We start from the raw sequence: 16415 nt of genomic DNA on the forward strand, positions 1-16415 counted from the left end.
TCATGAGCATTATAGTAAATTATTGCAATATTATAGAAAATATTTATATCTTCATCTGTAGGATAACTTTAGTAAGCTACAGATCTATTTGGCTCAAATGCTTTTTGGCGATATTTCTATCATTGGTTATGAGCTACCAGAGACGTAGAACTATGTTGGTTCTCAACTTGCACTCTGCTTTTCTGGGGACAGACACCAGTAGCTTTGATCACAGTGATGTCCTCCTCAGTGACTTCACATCACTAGTGAGGCTAAATTGCTAATGAGACCAAGGTCAGAGCTTTACAATCATGTTATCTGCCCTTGGCATTTTGGTCATCTTTTTAGCTAAAAAGAACTCTTGGTAATAAGAAAGACAATGTGTGAGTACGTATGTATGTACCATTCACCAATTAGCTTGTTCAACAAGCATTTACTGAATGTCTATCATTTTCAAGAAGAATTATAACATAGGATATTCACATTGGTGACTGTGGAATTTTGGAGGAAATTACGGGTACTAACATGGATGAGGCAGCAGTGCATATCTTTCTGTAAGTTGACTTTTTATGGGAACAATAGAAATGATACTAATCTCTAGCACAACAACTTCCTATTTGTAATTTGCTGCACAAGTTATAGGAGTAACTATATTATATAGCATTGTCAATAGAGCTCAAGTTTCCCTGTAAGTTCCATTAACTACATCACATCCAGGAAATAGTATATATTGTATATTTATAATATGTTTTTGTAAACACAAATTCATCCCTGTGTGGAAAATTCCCCAGTACATGAGTTCAATTTCTAGTGCAATTTGGAGTTCAAAACTTTTCTTCATGCAAATTTTGTTTGCAAGTTTTCTATCTTTCTTGACTAAATTATATTGAAAAAACGTTAGCCATTTCTGGGTACCTCAATGTCATTATCATGAATATTAGTTATCCATGATCCAAAAGAATAATGTTCCCACTAATTACATGCTTCCCAAGGAAAAGCTCTGTATTATGCTTTTCCTGCCTCTGTTGTCTTCTCCATTACCATTAGTTCTAAGTTTTTTTTTAAATCTCTATCTGTCCATTTTGCCTGCAACCTGTAGCTCTTAATACACTCAGAATTTTTGGTGAAATAGCAAAAGCATGAGCAATAGCAAAAGGCATTGAGCAGCATAACCATTAAGAGGATGGCCTTGAGCAATGTGCTCAAATTCTCTGAACTTCATTTTCCTCATTTTTTTCAAGTTTCTTAACCTTTTTTACAATCAGGTTATTCATCTGTTATATAGAATTATAAAACGAAATTTTATATCACAGGACATTTTTGAGGATAAAATGAGACAAAAAATAAACATTTTGAATATGCTTGTGATGTGGTAAAAAATAAACAGTGTCTAACATCGATATTATCATATTGAAACAATGGATGTAAACTCCTTGGTATGGAGTCAGTGCTCAATAACTGTTAGTTTCCTTTCTTTTTTCTCAAAAAAGACTAAAAACAGTTTACCTGAGAATGGTTCCCCATTTGAGTATGTGGAAGAAAGTACATGAGCTTTGTAATTCTCTTTTCCTTACTGCTTTGGGGCCACCCTTACTTATTTTTGGGCTTAAAGTTATGCTTCTATAGTTTAGATGTCTGGACATCTTCCTGTAAGGTGATGTTGCTACTATATTTTATACCTAAGGAAACCAAAGAGTATAATTATCTGCCTCACTTTCCACTGCAGGTCAAGATTTAGTTAATTGACTCCAGTTCATTTTGCCCAGGGCACCTCCTCTGAGAGAGATACCATGGTCACTAGTATTAGCTGAAAGGAACTGTGGTTCTGTAGAGAGAAAAGAGGGATGAGGCTCTCTTTCCCAGTCATAGAATTCCCAGTGACCACGAAACAGCCACTGGCTGGTAATAACTTCCTTTCCCCTCTGACTTGGAATGGATTGCAGGCACTGACCTAGAGGGGAAAGGCTTCATCTCCCAACATCAGCCAATCTCATCTCATTGCAAGGGAAAGGCCCCTCGAGACGTGCTCCTATCCATCATGTGGACAGCTTTGGCCAAAGTGCCCACTACATCACTGGCTTTAATAAAAAGTTGCTGGAGGCTGCAGTACTAGTGACAGATGTAAACTGCAGCCTGGCCACAGCCTACGAATTCTCCCAAGGTGGAAGTACACTTGAGGAGGAAGAGGAAGAAAAGGAAAGAGAAGACAGAAAAAGGAGTGAAAAATGATGAGGCGACCATTTTGGAAGATCCATTGAAGTGAATTGAATAAGCTGAAGTACCCTTTAAAGAGGAATGCTTTAGTCTGATAAGACAAAACCTGAGAAGAGAAATGACAAAAGTGTATGAAAGATACAATAAAGGAAGTAAATAAAAAATCATGAAACTTTTCTGTTAAATCTAAGAATGCCAGAATTAAGGGAGCTGTTGGTTACCCTAAAATTTGAAAGAAATAAATCTAGAAAAAATTTTGAAAAAATATTTAAACTTTATGGCAATTGCTATCACACAGTTTGACCAATTTGTAAAGGCAAATACTTCTTAATGCATTTACAGAACTTTAATGTTGCACACTTAGTAGCTTTTGAATAAAGTTTTCTTGAGTGAATGACTTACCAATTAGTCAAATGTCCATAAAAAGGATAATCATTACTATTGAAAGACTTGGTCAAGTCTCAAGGGATCAGTTTATAATGTTTTGAACCTGAATATTTCTTCAAATCTTTGTCCTATTGATTTGATGTCACTATTTGCAGTAGCATAAATAACCCAGACATTTTCTTATGAAGTATGTAAACTTGAACACTAAAAATTCCTCCTAAGAGACATCATGCATATGTACACACATGCACATAGACTCAGATAAATATAATACACCCAAACAAAACAAAGGTACACATTGCATGTTATGATACATGGGTCAGAGTAGAGTCCAAGAATGTACAAAAATCCTTTCTTTCATGGCATATCCTAGGACGGGAGTGGATCAGTATGGGAATCACAGGAGACATGGCAAACCTTAAATCCTGGATACATGGAGATCTTATGCAGAATGTTTTCACTGATAGTGAAGGACATCCCCATATACCTCATTATTTTGCATGAAATTGTACATGGTCAATAGGGCCAGAATCGTTACCTTTGCTTCTTTTTGCAAATATTGAATATATGCCATACGCTAGGCAAAAGGAATAGAAATATGGAATTGTTCACTATTGTATCCTCTGCACTAGAACAGTATCCAGCCTATTATAAGTGCTCTAAGTGCTATAATATAATAAATATTTATTAAATAAGTTAATAAGACTCCCTAGCTTCAAAACTATAAAATAATGTGGAACCTGATTTAATTATAGTTGTACAACGATACAAATATATGTGGTTTCTTTCTTTTCTATAGCTTATCTAAACTTCCTGCTAAAACTTTACCTCCAGATAACCTGAAGAATAACTAAAACTTGTTAATTATTTCAGTTCCTTCTGGCCTAATCACTCTCTTTAAGATAAGGAAAGTCAATGAGATAGTGGACTCTTGTCTACATCCTAGTACAGGGAATGGTGCCTATTATGTTTTAGATGCTTGATACATGTTTCTTGAATGAATGAATGCATCAATGAATGAATCAATGAATGAGTAAATGAATACATAAAACTCAGCTTCATTTAGAACCATGCTCAATTTATATATATATATATATATATATATATATATATATATATATAAATTTTTTCTTTCTCTTTTCCCAGTCCTCCTCTAGATGTCATCCAGGTAGGTATATGGGACAGGGGCCCAAGCTTGTGTCATAAGCTATGCAGTCTGTTGCTCAAACCTAAAGTCAATTACTTCAGTTAAGTGAGGGCCTCCTAATCTTATCTCTTTTCCTAGGTACAATCTCAGCTCTATCTTAGTTGCAAAGCACTCTGATTCCCAGATTTAACTTCCACTCATATCCTAACCTATATACCTACCTCTCATTTATATGGTGGGTCCATTTTGCTTCTAGCCATGTTTTACCATCAGTATCTTTCTGTGTCCTCTGTAAGATGTTCAAGGAATTGGGGATCCCTTCTACATCACACAGTAGCCAAGAGAGTGTTAGGTCATTAGATATTCCTTTCTCAGACTAACCATATTCTACTGCTAGTTTTTATTTGTTGGGGCAGTCCTGTACTGGTAAGGCCCCTTGTGCCATGTTTGCACTCTGAATTTCAAGTAAGGAATAGAAAAATCCCTATACGGTGTCTGGGTGGCTCAGTTGGTTAAGCATTGACTTCAGCTCAGGTCATGATCTCCCTATTTGTGGGTTTGAGCCCAGCATTGGGCTCTGTGCTGACAGCATGGATCCCGTAGCTTGCTTCAAGATTTATGTGCCTCCCTCTCTCTCTGCTCCTCCCAGACTCATGCTCTGTCTCTCTCTCAAAAATAATAAACATTCACATTAAAAAAAAATTAAAAATAATTTTCCCTCCTTTTAGCTTTTCTTAATGATGCAAGATAATTGACAAAAACAAACAAACAAAAATAATCCTCTAAAAGGTTAGTCCATGAAAGCCAGTTCATGAAAAAAGAGGAATTTGCCAAACACACCAAATGGAAAAATTTATTTTTAACAAACTATTAGACACATGTTTTATAATCTTCAGGGAAGTTTTTAAATGGCATTTAGTATTTCTTCAAGTGTTAAGAATATTCTAAAATTTTTAATTGAATGGTATTTAACTTTAAAATTTTCATTCAATTAGACTTAAGTTGATTTAAACATTTGATTTAAATATTTAAGATTAACATTTAAATTCAAAATTAAAAGAATCAGATGTTAAAATTAAGTCAAATTTAAAATGACTTTCTTGATTTAATAGTGGTTTAAATATATTTTTGTTACTAATAAAATTGACAGAAGAGGTATTAAATATGATATAAACTCATACAAAGATGACAGAGGGGATGATAAGAGATGAGAGATATAAATATAAATTAGGAATCTGGGGTATGGAGACTGGGTTTGTAGTCAGTCAAGAGGCTAAAAAGTACAAATATTAAGTGAAAATCTACTTCTTGAATGATGAAATCTCCCTGTAAATCTAAAAAGCAAGTCCAGGATTTATATGTTGAAAACTACAAAATACTGATGTAAGAAATAACAATTTAAATAAATGTAGAAAAAAATAAATGTAGAGACATCCTGTGTTAATGGATTGGAAGACTCAACACAATAAAGATACCAGTTCTTCCCAAAATGATACAGAAGTTTAATATAATTAGTACCAAAATTCAAAAAAAAAAAAAACCCTTTATAGATACAGGTTAACACAACTCTAAAATTTATATGGAAAGACAAAGGAAATATAATGCTAAATCAATTTTGGAAAAGAAGATTAAGGCGGGAGGTATCAATCTACCCATTTTCAATTCTTAGTGTATAGTTATAGTCAAGACCATGTGGTATTGGTGGAAGGATTGACACTGATCAATGGAACAGAACAGAGAACCCAGAAAGTGACTTGCAGAAATATACTGAAGTCAGTTTTGAAAAAGGTGCACAAGCAATTCAATGGAGGAAGGCTAGTTTTTTCAACAAATGGGGTAGGGACAACTGGAGATCCATAAGCAGAAAAAAAAAAAGAACTTTGATATAAATTCCAGTCATATACAAAAATTAATTAAGACTGGATGACAGAAAATACAAAAAAGTAAAATGTTTATAAAATGCATAGTTAGAATCTAGGGCAAGCAAAGACGTTTCCAATTTGACACCGAAAGAAATAAATGTATCAGAAAAATTAATAAATCAACTTAATTGAAATTAAAAGATTTTGCTCTATAAAGCATCCTAAGAGGATGAAAAAGCAACCTACAGACTGGGAGAAAATATTTGCAAACCACTATCTGACAAAGGACTACCACAAAGACAGAGACTACTATTTTGCTGGTAGAAATATAAAATGGTCAAGGCACTCTGGAAAACAGTTTGACAGTTTCTAAAACAAAACAAAACTAAAAACTAAACATACAGTAATCATACATTACCCAGCAATTGCATTCTTGGGAGATGAGTGAAAGTGCATGTTGACCAAAAAAAAAAAAAAAAGTATGTGAATGTTTATAGTGGCTTTATTTGCAGTAGTCAAAACTAGAAATAACTCAGATGTCCTTCACCAAGTGAATAGTTAAGCAATCTACAACTGCTGTAGCATGGAAAACTACTCGGAAATAAAAGGGAATGGGGTCTTGATACACTCAACAACCTGAATGAGTCTCCAAAGAATTATATTCATTGGCAAAAGTCAATCCCAAAAGGTGAAACAGTGCATGGTTTAATTTATATAGCATTTTTGAAATGACAAAATTTTGGAAATGAGAATAAGTTAGTGGTTGCCAGGGACAGACTTAGGAGGGGAAGTGGGTGTGGCTATATGAGGGCAATACCAGGGAACTGGTGGTGATGGCAATGTTCTGTGTCTTGATTGTATCCAACGTCAATGTCCTGGTTCTGATTCGTTACAATAGTTTTTGCAAGATGTTACCATTGAGGAAAACTGAGTAAGGGGAACACATGATCTTCCTGCAATTTTTATTAAAACTGCATGTGAATTTATAATTATCCTAAATTAAACTTTGTAATTAAAAAATGCACAGAACTACAATGACCTGTGGGGCAATATCTCAATATAGATTATATAGGGAGACTCTTAGCAAAGGAAGAGAAGGAAAATCAGCAGAAATTAAAAAATAAAATATTTGAGGATAAATGAACTACCAGACCCAACATATTTTAAATGGAAAACTTGCACGCCACCCCATCTCCACACACATAGAAGAACTCTTAGACACATCACAGTTAAACTGATTTAAACTGAACATGAAAAGATAGCCTTAAAACCAGTCAGGGGAAAATGGCATACTACCTATAGAACAGTGGTGATTATGATACTTTACTTCTCATAAAAATTAACGGAAAGCAGTGAAAAATAGAATGACATATTAAAGTGCTAAGAGGAAACAAAACTATCAATCCAAATTCCTATCCAGCAAAAAACACAAGTTCTTTCAAAATAAATGAAAAGCAACATTTTCATATAAATGATAACAAAGTACCACAGATTTTTAGTAAAATAAACTATAAAAGAAAGCTGATCACAAAATTAAAATAAAACAAAACAATATATTATACTAAAAGAAAAGAAAGGAAGAAAGAAAGAAAGAAAGAAAGAAAGAAAGAAAGAAAGAAAGAAAAAATAGTAGATAGAGACCAAGAAAAAAAAAGGAAAAGAAAGAAAGAAAAAAATAAAAACAGAAGGGAGACGTAAAAAAGAAATAGCAAAAATAATAGCAAAATAGATAAACCAAATAATATTAAGTGTGAGTGGATTAAATATTCCACTTAAAAGTCAGAAATTATCAGACTGGATTAAAAAGCTGAGTTCAACTGTGCAGTCTAAAAGAAATGAAGACTGGGGCGCCTGGGTAAATCAGTCAGTTAAGCATCTGACTTCATCTTAGGTCATGATCTCACAGTTCGTGGGTTCGATCCCCGTGTTGGGCTCTGTACTGACAGGTCAGAGCCTGGAGCTTGCTCTGTGTCTCCCTCTAGCTCTGCTCCTCCACCACTCACACTCTATCTCTCTCTCTCAAAAATAAATAAACATTAAAAAAAAATTTAAAAATAAGTAAAAAAATAAAAGAAATGAAGATAGGTTGAAGATGAAATAAATATAGACAATGCAAATAGTAAGTACAAGAAGGTGGAATGACCAAATAGAAGACAAAATAACTGTTGAATGCATATTATAGAATGATATTCATAATGATGAGTGTAATTTTACTAGGAATACAACACAATTAATATGTTTATAACAAGTTAATACAACCTCAAAATGCATGAAACAAAACATAATGGGAGAAACAGACAAGCACATGATTGTATACAAGGATATTAGTATACATTTTCTTGTTAACTGGAAGAAAAGGTAAATAAAATATCAGTACTATAACACATATAAAAACTGAAAAATAAGCATACTATACAAGTATACAGAAAAGTTTCATCAAAGTAAACCCTGTGATAGGTCAAGAAATAAGACTTAATAACTTAAAAATATAAAAAATATTCACAGTATTTTTTCTGAACCTAATGAATTTAATTAGGTACTAGTAATAATGTAAAATATATATTTTAAAAAGTCCTAAAACTTTGGTAATTAAACAACACTTTAAAATAAACTGTATGTCAAAGAACAACAACAAGGGCATTTTTAAAGTACTTCATACTGAATTATATACAACACAGCATATCAATGTGTGTGGGTATTTGTTAAAAGCCAATACTTAGAAGTAAATTTTTAGCATTAAATGCATATATTTAAATAAAAAAAGATTTTAAAATTAATAACTAATTTTCAACTGTATGAAGCTGAAAAATGTAAACAAATTAAAACTAAATTAAGTAAAAAATTCAAAAAAGATAAAACTAAATTAAGTATAAGGAGGCACATAATAAAGATAATAATTGAGCAGAAATTCATGAAACAGAAATCAGACAAACAATAGATATTAACAAAACTAAGTCAAAAGTTGAGTTTTTACACACATTACTAAGAAGAAATCATGAAAACACAAGTGACTAATTTAAAAAATTTAAAAAGAAAATACAATAACAGACCCATCTGAAATAAAACTGATAACAAAAAATATTATAAACAAATTTATGCCATAGATAAAACAAATATACTGCCTGAAAATACACAGTATTCCAGAAGTGACTCAGGTGGAAATAGAAAATTTGTCTGCACTAAATTTGTTATCAAACACTTACCACAAAGAAAACAACTAGCACAAATGGTGCTTTATATCAAACAAGAGAAATAGATATCAATATCACATAAGCCCTTTCAGAAAAGAGATGAAGGAAAGTCTTCACTTGGTTTCTGAGGCCAGCATAACCCTGACACAAAAGCGGAGAATGATATTACATGAAAGGAAATTACAGACAATACACATGAACATGAATGCAAACACATTAACAAGACATTAGCGATCTGAATCTAACAATTAAAAAAAAACAACCCATAGCCATATGACATATATTCCAGAAACTCAAGGTTTGTTTAAATTTTTTTTTCAACATTTATTTATTTTTGGGACAGAGAGAGACAGAGCATGAACGGGGGAGGGGCAGAGAGAGAGGGAGACACAGAATCGGAAACAGGCTCCAGGCTCTGAGCCATCAGCCCAGAGCCTGACGCGGGGCTCGAACTCACGGACTGCGAGATCGTGACCTGGCTGAAGTCGGACGCTTAACCGACTGCGCCACCCAGGCGCCCCAAGGTTTGTTTAATATTCAGAAATTAAACAATATTTTGAAATATTTTGAAAGCTATCAATATTAAAAACAAATATTTTGAAAGCTATCAATACAGCTCACAGTGGTAACAGAATAAATGATAAAGTACTTCCATTAAAACCCTTGTCTCAGGGTCTGAGTGAAAACTGAAAATATGGTAGAATTGAGCAGTAAGCACTATATACCAGAGAAATCCACCTTGGGAGATAAAGAGGCAGATCAGGTTTTCGAAGAGCTGGCCTGCCAGTACCTAGTCAACAGAAAGTTCACAGGAGTAAAGAATACCTATTGCCAATATTTTAAGGCTGAAAAAAACACTGGAAAACTTTTATTACTGCGATGTGCATATTATCCAAGGTAGAATACGTATGTGAGTAAATAGTGGAAGTTTCCCCCCCTTTATTGACAATTCTTTCTAATCCAATGTAGCTTATGTACCAGTTGTCAGCTGAGGAGTCAGGGCCAGTAGAGAAGTTTCCTCTGATGAAGATTAAAATCAGAAGAGAATGAAATGCCTATAAAATAACCTAAGATTTTGCACCATGGTTCTCTAAACTGGGTTTACTTCATAGAGCCTGAAGAAGTTAAACTACCTCATCAAACATCAGCACTTAAACAAGCAATACAAAATAGAAACAAGTGAACAAACCATAAAACCGGATATAAAGTTATAGTGCTGTAGATTTTGTGAAGACCCAGTTTACCTCATGTCTTATAACTCATTCTTAGCTGTTTACAAAGTTGTCATGACAAAAGTCTCACAGTGTGTTAATTGGCACATATGTTAATTGGCATATATGCCTCCTACTTCAGAAAATTCAATAGTATTTCACTGCCTTCTTCCTAGATCCAAGCCCTAACATTCAATATATTTTTTTAAAAAATGTTTATTGTTTTTTTAGAGAAAGTGTGTGAGCATGAGCAGGGTAGGGGCAGAGAGAAAGGGAGAGAGAATCCTAAGCAGGCTTCACGAAGTCAGCACAGAGCCCAAAGAGGGGCTGGAAATCACAAAGTGGGAGATCATGATCTGAGCTGAAATCGAGAGTCGGACACTTAAAGGACTGAACCACCCAGGTGCCCCCAATATCTTTTTATAAAAAAAAAAAAACTCTAAGTCCATGTTTCCATTACATCTCAGATTTTTTTTTCATGGCTTACAACATCAAACGCTTAAATGGAATAGCCAGATAAGAACAAGTAGAGATAATTCTGCTTCTAGCCATAGTAGAGTAACTAGTACCACACACACCAGCCTTCCTGCTATGAACAAACATAAAAAATGAGCATAATATATGTCAACAGTTTTTAGGAATTGGACCACAGTTAGTAAAATCTCTGTTATCCCTGAGGGAAGGGAAACTTCCTAGGTAAGTTCCCTGATCACTCCAGCTTTCTACCTGGTGACAATATCCTGACAGCAATACAGGAACTTGTAAAAGGGGATCACTGAACTATAAAAGCAATGATGAGGGTTTAGGACTATCGCAGTGGCTAGACTTTAAGGGTCTGGCAAGAAAAAGAAGGGAGACAAGAGGAGGAGAGAAGTTTAGGTAGAGGTTCACCATAAATGTTAGACTTAGGGCCAGGCTGTACCTGTGTGGGGCAAGACTATATGAGAAATACCAGAGGGAAGCTGCTGTGGGTTTTACAGTGGACACAGGTATCAGAAGTCAAGAAATGCTGTAAGACTTTGAAGTCTGGCTTTTCCAAAGACATATTTTAATATCCTAGGCATCCAGCTGTGGATTGAAAATCCACACCTTAGTAGTAAATTCCATATGTTAAAGTAAAGCCTATTCTAGAACTGCCCTAACAGCTTAAAACCAAACATTAACATGATCCACAGAGAAGACTATTTAAAAGTAATGAGCCAGTAACTAAAACGCCTGACAGAAAAGAACAAACATTCTTTAGATAAAGAAAACAAAATCCAGAGTCTCTAAATTGTATAAGCCATGATATCCAGTGTAAATGAAAAATTATGAAATATTTAAAGAAAGAGAAATATGTGAACTAGAGTTGAGGAAAAAATAAAGGCTGTCAATAGATCCCAATCCCAAGCAGTCAGCTGCCTTAAGTGTTGTATTTTGCAGACCCTGACAGTAAAGAGTTATTAGAATGATTATCTAAGGACTTAAAGGGACATCTGGTCTTAATGAACACACAGGAAACCTTAGAAAAGAAATGAAAAGAATAAAAAGAACTATATGATAAAGGACAACACCTAAAATGAAGAATTCAGTTGATGGTATAATAGGTTGGAGATATCATAAGAATACAACAGCACACTTGAAGACAGATCAATAGAAATTATTCATTCTAAAGATGAAAAAAAATTAAAGGCAACAGAGATTCTCAGATGGTTGTTACAATACCAAACAATCTAATGTAAATTTGAAGCCCCAAAAGGAAAAGAGAGAGAATGGAAGTGAAAAATAAACACATTTAACAAAAGTATGGCTGAATTTTTTTTTTCTGAATTTGTTGAAACATATTGACTTCTACATCCAAGAGATGGAGAGAAAACCAAGCAGGATAAATGTAGAGAAAATCACACCTAGGCCCATCATGATCAAACTATTACAAACCAATAATAAAGAAAAATTTTTGACAGCAGTATAGGGAAGAAAAGACTACCCACAGGGGCATATAATATGAATTATGGTTTATTTTTTATCAGAAAGATAAGATCAGAATTAAATAAAATTATATTTTAAGGAGTTAAAGTAAGAAAAGATAACTGTTCTCTCAGAAATCCTTATCCAGCAAAAAATGTTCTCTAAAAGCAAGAGTGAAACATTTTTTTTTTCGAGTAAACAAAGCTAAAGAATGCGTTGCTAGCAGACATGCACTGAAGAAAAGGTAATAAATGTTCTTTAGGCTGAATAAAAATGATACAAAATGGAAGCTCTCACTTTTCTATAGGAAAAAAAGAAAAGCACCAGAAATATGAAGCATGCAAATAAATATAAACTGTTTTTTATTTTATTTCTCACAATTTCCTAAAAAATATGTAGAACAAGAATTATCACATTATAAGGTGGTGTTTATAACTTATGTATAAGTGAATAATATGACATCAAGAGCATAAAGGGCTACTTGTAAAGGGGAGCAGGTAAATGGAAACTAACTGTAGTAAGGTAATTGCACTCATGAAATGAGATGTTGCAAATGGCAAGTAGGAAGTGGAAGGTTTGACGTATGAAGTGGTATAATATCAACCATAAATAGCTTTTACAAATTAATGATGCATATTTTTATCACTATAATTTGGGTGATACTTACTGCCCACAGTCAAAATCTGGCCTTCTACTCATTTTTGTATGGTCCATACACTAAGAATGGCACTTTAAAATTTTTTTAATGGTCAGAAAATAAACTAGCAAACAAACAAAAGGAATGTGCAACAGAGACCATATGCAGCTGGTAGAAAACTAAAATATTTCCTACCTGGTTCTTTGAAGAAAAAGTTTGACAACCTATGACCTAGAGCTAAAAACCAGTTAAAAATTCAACAGAAAAAAAAATAATTGAATACCAATAGAACATCACTTAACCATAAAGTATTAACCAAAATTTAATTAGCCAAAAACAAATCAGTAAATTAGTTACAGATAATAACAACCACAAAAAAACCCAGAAGGGGCATATTGACATAAATTCAAATAAATTAATAATTATATTAAATTATAAATATAAATATAAATAAAATTATATTACATGTAACTTTACTAAATACTGTAATGAAAAGGCAGAGACAGTCATAAAGGACTCAATTACATGCTATCTACAAGAAACCTACTTTAAATGTAAAGACCCAAATGTATGTTAAAAGAGAACAAATGAAAAAAATATATATATATACCACATAAATAGTGATCATAACAAACTTGGCAAGGCTAAATTAATATCAAAGTAAACTACAAAACAGATTCTTAGTAGAGATAAGGAGTGATATTTCATAATGATACACGGGACAAATCATCAGAAAGAAATAGCAGTCACAATGTATACATAATATACTGGGATTTGGATTTCGACGCAAAACTGTTATGGATGCTAAACAGACCAAAGCCACACTTGTGGGTTCAATTCAGGCCACTAGTGACTTCCTGAAGTCTATTTACATTGGCATCATCATTCTTTCATTTTAGTCCATAGATCTCAGAGTTAGTTTTTTTTTTTTCTTTTGGAAAACAATCCCTTTTGGATTTCCTGAAGGACCACTCTCATATAGGTGCCAGTCAAAATTCTCAACATGTTGCAAGGGAGTAAGTGATTTAGCTATGTGGCTTCTCCCCATTCCAAATTTTTTGATGGAATATTTTCAAATAACATGGATAAGGGGAAAGAATAGTATAATGAACAGACATATCTACCACTTAAATTATACAGTTATTTGTATTTGGCCATAACTGTGCTTTTCCTCTCTTAATAAATAATGTTAAAGTACATTTCAGAAATCCTAACACTCTACTAATAAATATTGCAGTATGCGTCTCCAAAAACTAAAGACACTCCCTTAAATAATCATAATATGACAATAACCTGACAAAATTAATGACAATATCCTCATATATTTTAAAACTTAGTTCATATTCAGATTTCCCCTTTCACCTCCAAAATATCTTTTTTAAATAGTCGTCTCTCTCTTTTTTTGTTTTTAAAATCACAACCAGTCAAGAACTATCTGATCAACCAGATTTTTAAAATAGATCACAACTTACATATTTTTAAACCATTTAACATACCTGTTACACACGATACATTACAATATAAAGAGAATAAAGAGACTTGAAGCAAAGTGAAAGCAGGATGTGGATAGATGGAAGGAGAGACAGGACATAAAAAGTGACCATGGAATGTAAGCCTCTACAGGAATATGTGCTACCAGAATCCCAGCATCCACAACTGGAAATAACGCAACCACAAAACTGGACTAAGAATAGACTCATTCATAGATATATATTCCATGAAAGTGGAACCAAGGTTACATGTGTAACGGTTTCTCACTTTATTGTCAAGCATTTGAATCTTTCTGAATGAGGAGAGACATTTTTATAGCACTTTCTGTTTAGCATTGGACATCTGAAGTGGCACGTAATACAAAAAAGGAGACTTTGGGCTATAAATTGTGTTTTGCAAAGCAAAAGCTGCATAATAATGAATATCAAGGTATTTTTTTTCTTTCCTATTTTCATTTTTCTTCTTTGCTCAAGAAAAAAACAAATCATTCTGGGAATGCATTAGAAGTCAATGACAAAGTAATAGAAAATGCTGACATGTGGAAATCCCTTCACAGCAAATGAATCTAATTTCTCGTGTTCTTAGCCGGTTTTAACCTTAGGCTAGGTCTGGACAGGAGAGCTTCCAAAAGCCCATTCCACCTGCAAGAACCTTTAGGGTAGAGAAGGTACATGGCTGTGAAAGAAGTTACCATAACAATTATCTTATTCAGTTTCCACACTTGGAAATCTTGTCTCAAAGATATAAAATGGCAAGGTCACATCAGCACTTGGGATAAAGTGTAAGCTTAAGAATTTGCTGACTTACTATGCAGTGCACCTTTTGGGTTCCATTCCTGAAAGCCAGAATTGGGCTCCAGGGTTGGAGAAAGGAGTTGTTAAGGCAAGTTCAAACCCGAAGCACTTTACATAAATGAACCTGTCAAAAACAAATCAACGAGCCAAAAAAGCCCGGAGTACTAATCTACATTTTGAAACCAGAATCACTATGATGCCACCTTGGCAATGGTGAGTACAGAAATAAAAAACAGATAAAAGAATCTGTTCTGGACTTCTCTGTAACCACAGAGACTCTAACACAAATATCTCTTAACAGACAAGGTCCCTTTGGAGACAAATAGAACTGGTTAAGTACCTTGACGCAGACAAATGCCTTGATGAAGATGAAAATAAATAAATATCCAGTCATATCTGATGGAGACTTTAGGACTTTCTCCTACTGAATTGAAGGGAGCTGTAAAATTAATGGATTTTACACACAAGAAAGTCATTCACACCCTGAAACTCTTTCACCTAAATTCCCCTGCTTAAGTTCCTGTTTCACAAATCAGAAACAACAAAGTAAGATACAGGATGCTGCCTTAATATCAGTAAAAAGTTACATGTGAGAGCAGACAGCATTGTATATTTGAGTAACTTTTGTGGCCATCACATTACTACAACACAATACGTAATTTATGTTCTTTATTTAAAAGTATTGTTTATGGACGTAAAATTTTTCTTACACTGCCAGATACTGGCTTTAAATGTAAACTTCAACGAATTGTGATAATTGTATAAATCTGTGCAACCACCATCAAAACCAAAATAATGGAACATTTACATAATGGGCAACCTGTGCTTTGATTCCTATCAGTTCAAATTAGTTTAGCTTGTTCTTGAACTTCACATGAATGGAATCACACGTGTCTATTGTGTTCCTACCTAGCTGCTATCATTCAACATAATTTGGTTGATATTCATCCATGTGGTTGCAGGTATCCGTAGTTTATTCTTTTTAATGCTGAGTAATACTCCATTGCGTGAATATACCAGGATATGCTTATTGTATCTCTTGTTTGTGGGCATTTTAATTGTTTTTGGGTTTTGGGTGTGATGAGAAAGACTCAAATCCATTCATGTTAAGTGAATGAGCGAAGTGTTCATCTCAATACATTAGAAAAAACATGGCAACACAACCTAAATAAACTAACAAACTAAATAATAAAACTAATAGCAGTATATGAAATAGAGAGAGATCATAATAAAAAATACACTGAAGTACCCAGAGTTGGATCTCTGCAAAGATATAATTGACAAATATCAAGGGGGTAAAAATGAAGTCATAAGAAATAGATTGTGAGGACTGAAAAAGTCATCACAAATGTTATTGACTATTAGACAAAAGGGATATTGTGAAGAAAATGTCAAATTTTTTAAACAGTTAAAATAGACACATTTATAGAAAAATAAATAGCATACTGGAACAAAGAGTAGTTCTATGAATAATCCTATCATATTAAAACAATTGACTCAGTAATTGAAAACAGTCTTCCAAAGAAAACTGTCTAGATAGCTTCACAAGTAGTTT

The sequence above is a fragment of the Prionailurus bengalensis genome, chromosome D3, assembly GCF_016509475.1.
Source record: "Prionailurus bengalensis isolate Pbe53 chromosome D3, Fcat_Pben_1.1_paternal_pri, whole genome shotgun sequence".
Taxonomy (NCBI): Eukaryota; Metazoa; Chordata; class Mammalia; order Carnivora; family Felidae; genus Prionailurus; species Prionailurus bengalensis.